The sequence below is a fragment of the Pieris brassicae genome, chromosome 4 (assembly GCF_905147105.1).
Source record: "Pieris brassicae chromosome 4, ilPieBrab1.1, whole genome shotgun sequence".
NCBI classification, from domain to species: Eukaryota; Metazoa; Arthropoda; class Insecta; order Lepidoptera; family Pieridae; genus Pieris; species Pieris brassicae.
In genome coordinates, this window is record NC_059668.1 from 9,516,000 (window position 1) to 9,530,472 (window position 14,473).

Consider the following 14,473-nt stretch of genomic DNA (forward strand, 5'->3'; position numbering starts at 1 on the left):
AAATTTTCTTCCCTGCGAGTTGGTATGTGAAGTCACGTATACGTGGTATGGGATATCGATCGGGCTTGGTTATGGCGTTGAGCCTTCGGTAATCACCACACACGCGTAGGGCTCCATTCTTCTTTGGCACGACGTGAAGAGGTGATGCCCAAGGGCTTTTGCTTGGTCTGCATAACCCTTGATCGATCATGTTTTGGAATTCCTTCCTGACCATTTCGTAACGATGCGGTGCAATGGGGCGTGGCTTGCAGTGAAGGGGCGGTCCATTTGTTTCAATGAAGTGTTCAACGGAATGTTTGGGACTAAGCTTCATTGAAGTGATTCTGGTTGTGCCTGGGAAATCTGCTAGTATGCTGTGGTAATTTTGCTCAATGTCAATACTACGAACTGTAGGTATGTCTGCAGTACTGAGTTGAGCGTTTGTTACCAGTTTTGTTTTCCCGTCGATCAGTCTTCTGTTTTTTACGTCGACAATGAGGTGGTGGTACTGCAAGAAATCTGCTCCCAGGATTGCCTTAGACACATCTGCTACGACGAATTTCCATGTATATGGTCTTCGGAGGTTAAGATCGAGTTGGAGTGACTTCTCTCCGTATGTTGGAATGACCGTGTTGTTGGCGGCGTAGAGTTGAAACGGCAGTGGTTTTTCACGTGAGCCTTTTGTCTTGGGTAGCACGGAGATATTGGCTCCTGTGTCGACCAAAAATGTAAGTTTCGTTACCCTGTCGTTAACGAAAAGGCGGTGTGATGATTCGGTAACGTCGGTTCCCGCCGCGGCCAGCGTTACTTTTAGTTTTCTGACTGGTTTATGGGCTTGAGACATCGGCATGGTGGTGTGCATTTCTTCGCGTCCATACCGTAGCGATGATGGTAATAGCAGTACGGCATTGGAGATTTTTTCCGGCTTCGATCTTCCATCTGTGACTCTCGTCGGTTTTCGTTGCGCTTTGTTGATGCGTTCCGCGAGCGTGATTGTAAATGGTGGCGAGAACGACTGTTGCGGTAGTTGTCGCGAGGTTGTGCTCGTAGCTCGGCAACTTCCAAAAACAACCTTCTTATTTCACCGATGAGGGTGTCGATGGTTGGTTGTTGTTCTGGAGGTGGCACACGGAGTGACAGTGAGATACCGGAGACTTCTTGGCTCGACGGATGTGATGAAACTTGACGCTCTGCACCGGAATTTTCTGTGTTCGTCATCTTCAATTTTTTTGGTGTTCTTCTCGGGGTCACCACTTTAGGTAGTTTTACTTTAGGTTGTTTTGGTTTAGGTTAATTGTTTTAAGTTGGTTGGTCCTTATTTGGTTAAAATAAAACTTCCTAATAATTCGTTGAGAAGAGGTGAAGATGGAATGTGGAATGTGTTTAATTTTTAAAAACTGTAGATTTATATACAAAAGTTATCCTACACTGGCCACTAGTGGTAACATGTGGTACCAAGATGCGAAGGGTGCGTAGACAATAAAATCGAGGCGCGGCAAAAAGTTGTCCTTTTCTGCGCGCAACCGTCGAAGGGTACTAACGTGTTCTTCTCAGAACAGTTTGATATCGTGTTTTTTTTTTTTTGTATGGAATCTCGCTGTTGGCCTTAAGGGCCTTTACAGCTCAGCTCGGGCTGTTTTGGCGAGCGTAGCTCGGCCAGAATGGCGTTTTATCCCGCGGCTAGCGCAAGGGCGTCTCCTGTGAGACTCGAACCTCGGCTTGGGCCGTCGCGGGGCGGTCAATCGCCTGAAGGGCAGGACGGAAGCTCACTGGAGTGAGCGAAGTGCGAAGTAAAGGTCCTCGCCTTCCCCGGTGAAGGCGGTTTTTTACCCTAATCTGTGATTGGCTATTTTTATTATTTTTGGCCGCGCGGGCGGCTTTTAATTTATCGTTTGCTACGGTAATTGGATCATCCGGATCCGTTAGTATGTGTCGGGGCCTCCTACGAGCCTTTTTTGTCGGGAAGGGGTAATAGTTGATGCTATTACGCACCAGCGGATTGGGATGGTGTTTAGCCTTGTCAAAGTGGCGTGTGGACGCCAACTTCATCCATTGGGCTATGGTAGGGAGCTCCAGGTCGTGGTGGAGATCGACGTTTCTCACATAGAAGGGCGCACCGGTCGCGATTCTCATGAATCGCGACTGAAGCACCTGTAGTCGGTGAATATAGGATGGGGCACAATGCGCAAAGACTACGCTAGCGTATGTCATGCACGGTCGGATGCATGCCTTGTACAGTGTCACCTTGTGTCTGAGAGACATTTGACTCCTTTTATTTAGGAGGAAATGAAGGCGAGAGAGGACAAAATGGGCCTTCTTGCGAACGGCGGCTATGTGCTTTCGGAAAGACATGCCGCTATCGAGCGTGACTCCTAGATATTTGACGGACTTTTGCCATGGGATGGCTTGCCCGTATAGGGTTACCTCTGTCTTGAGGTGAAATTTATCCCTAGCGTTAGCACCGGGGTTGCCCCTGGCAAAGAGAACTGCTACGCTTTTCTCGGGATTTATTTGGAAGCCCCATTTCCGAAACCATTCGCCTAACGACGTGGTAGCGGTCTGGAGTCTGTCCACGATGACACCTCTATCTTTGTGGGTGGTATAGAGAGCGGTGTCATCGGCATAGAGGGCTAGCTCCACATTGGGAGCCCTAGGGATGTCGCCGGTATACAGCGTGAACAGAAGGGGCGAGAGGACCGAGCCCTGAGGGACTCCGGCCATGATGGGGCGAGGAGACGATAACGTTCCTTCTACGCGATAGCGCATTGAGCGGTCGGACAAGAAGTCGTGTACGATACGCACGAGTCTTAGTGGCACATTAAGGTGGTAGAGCTTGTAAACCAAGCCGTTGTGCCAGACCTTGTCGAAAGCTTTCGCTATGTCGAAGAAGAGCGCACCCGTGGCTCTCGGTTTCAGGGAGCTATTCATCCCGGAGAGGATGTGCTCCGTGATTCGATGGACTTGATGAACGCACGAGTGGGCCGGCCTGAAGCCAAACTGCTCATCGGGAATGAGCCCCTTATCTAGGGCAAAGTCTAGGAGGCGCTTTTTAAGTACCTTCTCGTAAAGCTTGCTAAGCGTATTGAGAAGGCTGATAACTAGTGGGGTTGTTACGGGGTTTGCCTGGTTTGTGAATACCAATGACAATGGCCTCTTTCCACTGCGCCGGGAAGGTGCAGTTTTCAAGGAGGCAATTGAAAATGGACACTAGTAGGCATATCAGATGGGGCGGGAGGCACCGGAGGACCTTGTTCGAGATGGCGTCGAGACCTGGAGATTTACGAGGCAGTGAGCTCTTTTCGCTCCCTCCTACGTCGATCGCCGAGTTTTGACCTCGGCGATCGACGTAGGAGGGAGCGGCTCGGGAGGGAGGGGCAGTGCTACGATGCGTTCGACCTCGCGGTTTACGTATTCGACGTGCGCCGGGTCGCTATGATCGAGATACGGGGTGCACTGCTCCACTAGGTTGACGGCTAAGCACTCGGCTTTTTCGTCGTCGTCGAATGCGTCAGGCAGATTTGGACGCTTGAGAGGGGGCATGGACGCCACCGTGTCGGTTTTAAGGGAACGCGCGAGAGACCAATAGGCCGTGTGCGAAGGTGACAATTCGCTGGTAAGACGGTCCCAGCGTTCGTTTTTAATTTCCCGCATGAGCTCTTTGACTCGGCGCTGCGAGGCGCGGAGTGCTCTGCGGTTTTCGTCGGTCGGTGCTCTGGCGAAGGCGCGAGTCGCCGCGTTCTTCTCGGTCAATAGACGCCTCGCGTCCGGGGGAAGCTCCCAGCGTTGAGCGAACTCATCTGGGACCTTCCGGGACGACTCGGCGACCTTGGTCTGAATGTGATTAATGACCGAGGAGATCGCGTCTAACGCGTGAGCGGACGAGACTAAATTGTCGGGGACATTTGGGAGGGCAGAGGTGTCGGCGGGCTTGAGGGCCTCGTCTAACTTCTGCCAGTCGACAATGGACTTGAACCTCTTCTCTCGAGTGTTAGGAGGGCCGAATTCAAAGTGAACCGGGAAGTGATCCGAGTCTAACTCGTGTAACGTCTCTACGCTTCGCGGCTGTAGTGCCACGTTACGTAAAACCGCTACGTCTATGACGTCCGTTGAGAGAAGGCCGTTGCCTGTTATGCCACGGCGAGTCGGTTGTATGGGGGCAATGACGTTGAAATTGAGCACGTCTATAAGCCTATTGAGGGCTAACCCATTTGGGTTTTGTTTTGAACTATTCCAGTCCCCGTGTTTGCTATTGAGATCCCCGACTAATAAGACCGAGGGGCCCATCGCAAACAGGGTTCTGAGATCGCTCTCTAGTATGTCCTTGGCGGGAGGGAGGTACACCGACGCGATAATAATCGGCTGATGGCCGGTCATGGCTACGCGCAACACAGAGCACTCTATGTTGGTAAGGGAGGGCGGGTCTAACGGCGAGCAGTGAAGCGCTCGTCTATAATAAATGAGCGTACCGCCTTTCGCCGTAGGTCGGTCGTTTCGCACTACGTTGTAATTCGCGAATCTGGGAGCGCGAACGCTGGGCTTGAGGAAAGATTCCTGTACTAGGAAAATATCTAACTAAAATAAACTAATATATTTGGTGGCGAACGAGGAAATCTCGAACCAAATCTGCCTGCGGCTTGAAACCGTTAGCATTGAAAGTCACTACGGACAGTGATCGAGCCTTGATCCTAGACGTGGTCGTAGCTATTGCGGTGTGGTGGAGTCTGCAAATTGTCGCACGGACTTAAGGAGCTGGACGTGCTCGATTACAAGTTACTTCTTGTCTTCCGCGTTGTTGGCGGATTTGAAAGCCTCGGAGAAGGCGACAAGAGCGTCTATGTCTAACGCGTCTACGATACTAAACGCGAGATTTAAGGCGTCGCGGACCTTTTCTGATTCCGCGGCGGCCTCCGCCGTGTGGCTGAGGGCTTTAGCCGGAGGGCTCACCTTGCGTGTGGGCCTCTCCGTTATGACGGGGGTCGGCGCCGGCGCCTGGGAAGGCTTTACGGCTGCCGATTTTGTTGGCAGAGGCGGGAAGGCCTCTGACGTGAGCTGGGGAGGGCCCTCCGTAACGGGGGGCTTGGTCCAGGCACTATTCTTAGGAGGTGGGGCCGGCGCGTACGTGGGCTTTGCTCCCGCGCCACGACGGACCGCATCGCGCCCCGCCGTGCGCGCAGACGCCGGCTTATGCGCCTTGGGGGCACGAGGGCACCCGCGATAATTCGCTGGGTGGCCCTGTTGCCCGCAAAGCACGCACGCCGGCGGCTCAGCGCACGGAAGCGTTCTTTTGCAGTCCGCCGTGCCGTGGTCGCCTAGGCACTTAACGCACCGTGCCCTAGCGAAACAGTTACGGGCCGCATGCCCGTAGAGTTGACAGCGGTGACACTGTCGTGTGAAGGAATGTTTGAGGGGGGTTTCAACCCTCAGCCCCGAGAGCTTGCAACACTCTCTCAGGCTAAATATCTTTTTCCCACTCGGGGTGGGATCGAGGACAACGAGTACCATGTCGTACTCTTCTTTAGTTGTTCTCTTGAGCATGCGGAATACATCCCTTACGGGGTATCCCTGCTCGACAAGGTCCGATTGGACTATCCCGGAGTCTATCTCCTTTGGGATGCCCTTAATGACTACCCTTAGGACGCGCTCCTCGGGTAGGGGGAAGGTGTGGCCACCGATACCTTCAGAGCGAAGGTATGAAGTTAAAAATCTATGGTGGTCGGATGAAAAGACCTGAACGCAAAGGTTATCCCTTAGCGTTCGGGCCTTGTAATTTATCGACTTTGTGTCGAGAATTTTGGAAAGGGCCGGCCAGGCACCCTTGTCCCTAACGTATACGGGCGGGGGGGTTTTAATGCGGTCCGCGGGGGCGGGGGGGCGCAGGTTTTCCCGATAATAGGGAACTAAGATCCCTCTTCGGAGGGTTGGCGGCTTGAGTGGGCCTTTTGGCGGGGGGACCGCCGTTGGCCGAACGCTTTTTCTTCCGACCGACGGTTTGAAAGCCGTCGCTTTCGGAAGATGAGATTAATGCGGCTTCGTCGTCTGTTACCGCCGGAGCGGATTGGGTCGACATGACCGAAGAGGGGCGTGAATTTTGTCCCGTCTCCTCATCGCTGGCGCTTCCCACTTCAGGGAGTGGTGAGCGCGAGCGCGAGCGAGATCGGGTAACGGGTCGAGATGCCTTCCCGGAGGCATTTTTCTTCGCCTTACGCGGCAATGGCGACGGCGAACGCGGTGAATCCGCGGTTACGGACTCGTTTAAAGCCCGCAATTCGTCGGGGAAGCGCTCTTGGAGAAAGAGCAGAATTCTTCTTATGTCATGGGGTGGATCCCCGGACGCCATTCTGAAGGCGGGAAGCCAACAGGTTGACGACGGGTGTGTGTACCTAGTTTGCCTAAGTGAGGTGAGTACCTAAGCTAGTGATTTTGCCCTACAATGTGGTGTGTCTCCGCTGGTGATAGCGGAGGTGTGGTTTGTCACCGACCTAACCAGCCCGTAGGAGATTGGGTATAAGAGCCCCTACGGATGTGACAGGACCCGTCCAATAGTGGACCTGTGTTTAGCCGGTTGCTAGAGAGTAGTTGGCGTACCTACTCCCCAATACGTGCCTACTAGGAGGCCCGGCCGTGCACAGGACTTGAAGGAAGCGGAGGGGCTGTTACGCGCCTTGAAAAAGGCACGGTGTATGCACCCCGGACAAAAACCAACAAGGCACAAGGCGTTAACCAACAGATAACCGTTTGGCACCGTTAGGTGGCTATCTGAGGGCCGCAGGTAAACCCGCGTTCATAAATTGCAGCCTTCAACCCGATGTCCAAACACCGAAGACGCGAAGCGACCAATGAGAGGGCGGCAGGCAGCAAGGCAGCGATCGGACTGACCAATGAGAGGGCAGCACGCAGCAAGGCAGCGGTCGGACAGCGCGTGCGCACTGTACAGCGGCAAGCGGCGATGACTCACACGCGAGCGAGCGAGAGAGCACTAGAGCACTGATGACTCACACGGAGAGAGCACTGGAGCAGACGTCCGCACGGGTCGGCGGTCGGAAGCGAAGCGATATCGTGGTCTAACGATAACGCCAATTAACTGTTCTTTTCAGAACAAATTATTGTTTCATGACGATAACGTTTACAACTGTCCTTGTCAGGACACATCACTGTTTCATTACGACACGTACTAATCACCTACAGGGCTAATATTTTTGTTTGAGTTACTTATGATATATATAATAATAGTATATAGAAAGATTAATTTTATCATAAAATGACATGTAAAATGTATTATATTAAATAACAAGGCTTATATATCTTAAATGTCTTTATCTTATCTTATCTTAATGAAATAAGTAATATAATTTACATGGCTACTCCATAAATTAATAATCTGACGAGCAGGTAAGTTAAATAAAAAAAAAATATATTGTTTTTAATCATGCTTGAAGTCAGTAAATAAATAATCAATTAATGTCAAATTAATACAATATTGTCAGATATATTAACAAATTAAACTGTGGTCTTGGCTTTGTCACTTGGCTGTTTATATTTGACTGATTAGTAACCATTGAAACTGTGTTGTTGTTTTAAATTTTAAATGGTGAGATATGTAAGGTTGCATCTGTATTAGCACAAAAATATTGGGTATCAATTTAACCTAAAGTGTAGGTAAATAAGAAGCATAAAGCTTCTATGTAAAATATCTTAAAAAACATAATCGTCAATATTTATAATATAATAAATAAACCAAATAAAATAAATTATTTAAAGTTTTATGGTAACATGGTATTCACACACAGCATATGATTGAGTGCCTACCGTTAAAAAGTAAAAATGTTACACATAAGAAAATCTGAACCTTATAAGGTTTGGCATCGAATCTAAGTAACCAAGATATTTTCTATTTGAATCAAAATAAATGTATATTAATACATATATTTATATATACTTGAAACAATACTGTATTATGTTTCAAAGTAATTTTCGTATAACATCGTCATAATTTGATATTAATCTGTCCTTGAAATCCTAAAAATGGTGAAAACTACTTACTTTTTAAAATACCTTATTAAACTCACTGTGAATTTTTAAAACTAGAAAAATTAAAGTTAATTAATTATGGAAATTCCTTCTCTATCTTCCTCCATAATATTAAAGTCTCTTAAGAATTTCTTAAATTTGTAAAAAAAGAAGATATTATAAGAATTAATGATTTCTGTTAAAACCTTTTACAATATTCGACGCTTCTCAGAATTTCCAAATATGGTAAAAAATTAATAAAAATATAAAGAAATTCTGTAAACACCATATAATATTAAAATCACTGAGAACCTCTAAAAATGGTAAAATTAATTAAAGTAAATTGCTTATGTATTAATAACCTTATTATCTTAAAACTTTATAAAATTTTTAAAAATATATATTTTAACAATTAATATTTATTATTTCTGTAAAAAAACTGTATAAAAATATTCAACTCACCTAAGGAGCTCTAAAAATAGTAAAATTATGATTCTAAAAAAAATTAAAAGAAATTAGTCCTGTAAGAACCTTATTATAATATTAAACCGACTTGGAACTTCTAAAAATAATAAAATTATTATATATTTAATTTTTTTTTTTTTTTTTTTTTTTTAATATACATGTGTCTTTACTACGACATCATGGAACATTACGATCTAGCCTAATTTAAGACTAATAAGTAATTTAAGTCTAACCTAATTTACTAAAAAGGATTGTAATAAGTAAGTGTCCAATAACGCTACTTATAGTCTCTATTAAAGGGAAGACACTCTGTTCTTGTGTTTTCATTTTTTCATTCACTGTTTAGCACTTAATATTAAAGTACACTAACACTAATTCACTAGTTCGAATGGTTTTATCCTTTTCAATCTTCTCACTAGGTCAGTGGTATCAAGGAGTTGAATAGCCTCGACATTCACGTGATGGTGGAGCCTATGTTCGTGTGCTCCAGCAGCCTTTTTTATTAATGTGGTGACGTCCTCTACATTAAGGTCCCGATGGAGGTCGTAATTGCGAATGTACCAGGGAGCATTGACTATTCCCCTGAGCACTTTGTTTTGGAATCGTTGGATTACTTGGATATTACTATTACTGGTACAGCCCCACAGCTGGCAACCATAAGTCCATACAGGTGTCAGGACTTGTTTGTAGATCAATAATTTATTTTGTACTGATAACGTGGAATGCCTTCCGAGCAACCAGTACAATTTAGAGTAACGGAGATCCAACTCTTCGCGTTTCTTTTTAACATGGACCTTCCATCGGAGTTTGGTGTCTAGCGTCATACCTAGGTACTTAGCTGAATTTTGGAACGGCACTTTGACGTTATCAATATATACTGGCAGGTAATTTGATGTTTTGTTGGAAAAGTTTATGTGAACTGATTTAGACTGATTTAGTTTTATCCGCCATTTTTTGGTCCACAAGCCAACAATATTTATGGCTTTTTGTAATTTTACTACCGCTTCCTTTTCAGTAGTCGCCGTAGACATGATAGCAGTATCATCGGCAAAGGTCGCGATAACGTTATCTTTTAGATCAGGAATATCGCATGTGTATAAGAGGTACAGGACCGGACCTAATACACTCCCTTGCGGCACCCCAGCTTTTATTTCTTTTAGTTCTGAATAATCATCATCTTGTCGTACTCTAAACATTCTTTGTGTTAAATATGACTCAAGGATATTTGAAAATTGACGAGGCAGTAATTTCCTTAATTTATGAACAAGTCCTCGATGCCACACTTTATCAAATGCTTGAGCTACATCCAGAAAGACAGTGGAGCAGACTTTTTGTTCTTCTAGTGCTTTTTCAATATTATTTGTGATTCTATGAACTTGCTCTATGGTAGAATGTTTTTCTCTAAAACCGAATTGGTAATCTGGTATGAGCTGCTTTTTGACAATAATAGGGTTAAGACGTTTGAGAAAGATTTTCTCAAATAGCTTTGCTATAACAGGTAACAGTGAGATTGGCCTGTAAGACGTGACTTCGTGTGGAGGTTTTCCTGGCTTGGGAATCATTATAACTTCCGCAACTTTCCACATATTGGGAACATATTGAAGTCGAAATGAGGCATTAATTAAGGTTGTCAATTTAACTACGGCTTTACGGGGGAGATGCTGAAGGACTTCACCCGTAATTAGATCAAAACCTGGTGCCTTCTTTTTAGTTAGACATTTAATTTCACTTAAGACCTCTTTTGGTGTGACTAGACGGATGTTCAGCTCTTCTGACGTTATTTCTTCGAAGTTAAGTAAATCTTCTTCATCGATTTGAAATATATTTTCTAGATGATCAGCGAACCTCTTAACTTTTTGTATGTTACTTGCAGCCCAATTCCCATTAGACTCTCGTAAGGGAGGAATATGTGTTGTAGGTTTTTTGATATTTCTTATCGCTTTCCAGATGGAGTAATCGGTGGAACCATCAGAAGTTAATTGGTTTAGGTATCTCTTTATTGAAGTATCTTTATGTATTTTAATCTCTCTCCTCAGTTGTTTAGTGAGGTTATTCAGATGTTTTTTGTCTTCTGGACATCTTGTGGAATGCCATCTTTTTCTTTGAGTTCGTTTTGTCTTTATCAAATTTTTAATCTCTTCTGGGAAGTAGTTGTTTTGTACCTTTTTCTTAAATTTTGGAGTATTACTCCAAGCAGCTTGTTGGATGTTCTTTGTAAATCTATTGACTTCTAAATCTAATTGTTCCTCAGTCTTTAAAGGTACTCTAAGGTCTACCATATTGACAAGATAAATTTTGAAGCTGTCCCAGTCCGTATGCGTGTTCACGAGAGATGGATTCAGTTTTCGCTTTATAGGGTCTTCGCCAATTGTGAGTAAGATTGGTGAGTGATCTGAGTTCATATCATAGGCTTCCTCTATTTGGAGAACATTTGGTGATACTTCTCTAAATATGAAGAAATCTATAAGATCTGGTATTTTATTCTTGTCTGTTGGCCAGTATGTGGGCCTTCCTGTGGAAATTGCATCACATCTCAAATTTTTCATAGCATTGAACAGTTCTTTTCCTTTGGTCGATATTAATCTTGATCCCCAGTAGGTATGTTTTGCATTGAAGTCGCCTCCCAACACAAATCTATTTCCAAGACTTTCTAGCAGGGTTTTGTACTGGTCGTACTTAAGTGCATGTCTTGGTGGGCAGTAAATAGATGATATTGTTAATGGATACCGCTTCATTGATAGGCTCACAGCCACAGCCTGTATATGCTCTTTTTCATATTTAAAGACCTCATGGTGTTTTAAGCTATCCTTTATTATAACTGTACTTCCCCCACTGGATTTATTACTTGGGTGAAGGGCATGGTAGGCATTATATCCTTTAAATTGAATGTATGACTCCCTGGTAAAATGTGTTTCCGATACCAAGCAGATGTCAATGTTTTCATGTTTAAGAATTATCTGAAGTTCTCTTTGGTGTTTTAAAAGCCCATTAGCATTCCATGCCATTATTTTTAAAGCCATTATTGCTTAAGACGTTTGGGAGCAGCTATTTTGGTGCCGCTTTCTAGTTTTTTAAGTCTTTCATCAAAGGATGTCAATAATGAAAGTATGGTGTTAATCTTTTCATCCATGCCTGTGCTAGCTATCTCATTTTGTTGTGTTGGGGATGGAGTCTTAGGACCTTTAGTTACCTGGGCAAAGGAAACAGTTTTGGAAACTAATTTTGCTGGTTTTACCGATTTGTCCGTTTCTATCATTGATTTTGATTTTAAGACATTTCTCATTTTCTGTAATTCTTTTGCTACTACACAGCCTCTGTAATTAGCTGGATGTGACTCACCACAGTGAACACACTTCGGTTTCACGTCTTGTAGCTTGTTACAATCGACTGTGAGATGCTTTGCAGTGCATTTCACACACCTCGGCTCCTTGGAGCAGTATTTCTGTGTATGCCCATAAGCCTGACACCTCTTGCATTGGGGAATCAATTTCGGTGATTTCAGTGGCTGTACATCAATTTTGCAGCCAAGTATGGATTTTATTTCGTAGATATTTTTTATGTTTTCCTGATGGTGGAAAGACAGAATAAACATGTTAAGCGGTTCTTTGGTTTTCCAGCTATATTTGACGGCTGCGTCTAAAATTTTAAATCCTTGGCGAGTAAGGTCTTCAACTATCCTTTCAGGCTTGCAAGAAGCATGGAGATTTTTTGCCATTACTCTTATTGGCCTGCTCTGCTTGTTTTCGTAAGAGAACCACGAGGCATCTTCTTCTTTAAGATGTTTTGTGATCACTCTGTAGGTAGCTTCACTATTAGTGTTAATCTTCACCGATCCATTTCTAAGCATTTTTACTGTGAACGAGTCTTTATTCAATTCTTTTTTAAGTAAGGAATCGTAGAATGATTGGTATTCAATTACATTTTCGACAATAATCGGGGGTGGAAGGGGTTCTTTTTTAGGCTTTTCTTTGGTTACTTTATTACAAGTAACTTCTTTCATGGGGGAAGGGGAGGTGTTTAGTTTCCTTTTCTTTCTGGTTTTTTGTCGCACCCATTCCGTTTCTTTAGCCAGTTCTAAATATATAATTAAGGTTAATTTTAAAATAATGGCTAAAATTAATAAAACATTAAAATCAATTATTTCTGTAAAAATAAACTTTTAAAAATATTCAATTCACCTAAGAATCTCCAAAAAAATGAAAATTATAAAAAAAAATACGAATACTATAAGAAGACAATTGATTGTTTGCTTTGAATAGGCTCCGAAACTGGATGGATTGACAGAATCATTTATACAAATTATTTTACGATTAGAACCCTACGTTGTCTCGGATGAACATGGGCTTAAGGATATTTTTACAAATTACTATAGCATTCAATTCCCACCCAAGGCGTGAAAAATACTATATATTAGTCTACATAACGTCTCGCTATATAACGCTCGTATAACTAACTAAATAAACGCTTCACTACCCAAATAACCTCTTATAAATAAAGATTATAAACTTTGCTAGACACTTATTAAATTAATTTCGACTTCATACAAACGGTAAGTATGATAAAAATATGTAATGTAACACCTTTTAAAGTTAAAAAATAACGTAAAATGTTCTTTGCGTTCAACTCAAGATCATATCTACAATTAAACAAGAAAATATACTAGTATAAGACTCGTTTTCTTTCATATATCTTAGGTAGGTATCAAGGCCTTCAGTTGGGAAGCTTTGATTTTTATCGACAAGACAGGGCCGAGAGGTTATAATTGGAAAAGAAGCATGGTAAACCTAAAACATAGCACAGTTCCACAATTCCTATGCAATAGAACAGTCTTCCGTTAATAAAGGAACAGAACTATATACTCGTAAGCTACTTTTGATAGCATAGCAAATGTAATGTACCCTCAAAAGAATAAAAAAAAATTGTACCTACATCTTTAGCTTACAAAATGGGAAAAAATAAATATATATATATGGCATCCCTCGTGGGCGTAAATCCTTTACACCAAGGATATGATATACCGTATCAGTTTCGAATTTAATTAAATAAATATTAGAAGCTAACAATTGGATCTCAAAGGAGACATCTCCCTTTATGCAGACGACACAAGTCTCTTTTACTTTGGAAACTCGGTCGAAGTTATAATAGCTCAAAATGATTTTGATATGTTAAATGACTGGTTCAGTGAAGTCTTTCAGCTATTAATATTACAAAAACAAATCATTATTTTTGCAGCAAAAGATAAAATAAAAAGTGATCATTGCGAACTTAAATTAGACGGAAAAATACTTGAAGAAAACCTATCTATATCTCGGACTTATTTTGGATAGTAACCTAACTTGGAACTCAGAAAAAAATAAACTTAAACTAACTCGACTAACATTCACATTAAATTGTCTCCCTTGAAAAGTGTGGTATCTTATCTATAATTCTTTGGTTAAGCCTCATATCGACTACCCCATTGAAATCTGGGGTACTGCAGCGAAGACTAATTTACATCCAAAGAGTTCAGAATAGATTAATAAAAAAATATTTAACTATAAATTTCGGACACAAACTGAAAAGATATACGAAGAAACAAAAATTATGAACATGAAACAAACATATATGTATACATATACTACACATGTATTCTAATACGTAAAATATTAAATAAGGAAATTCATTCCAATATAACATTTGTAACAAAACAACAAACACGAAAGATTAACTTAAGACGTGCTAGTTACTTGGTGACCCGCCCTCCTGGAACTAACTATGGAAGAAGAAATTTGGTGTTAGAGTGTGTTATAATTTATAATAAGTTAGGCCCGGTTTAAAAAGCTACTAAAAACTCACACAATTAATACATATAAATAAGTGATTAAAAAAATGTACATATATAATAACAAAAATAAAATAACACACTCTATGTGGATTAAGTATACACCTCTAAAGTTAAAATATACATGAGTAACACACAGTGAACATAAAATAGTCTAATAAAAAATTATAAATTAAATATAAACTTGCTATATCAGTCATT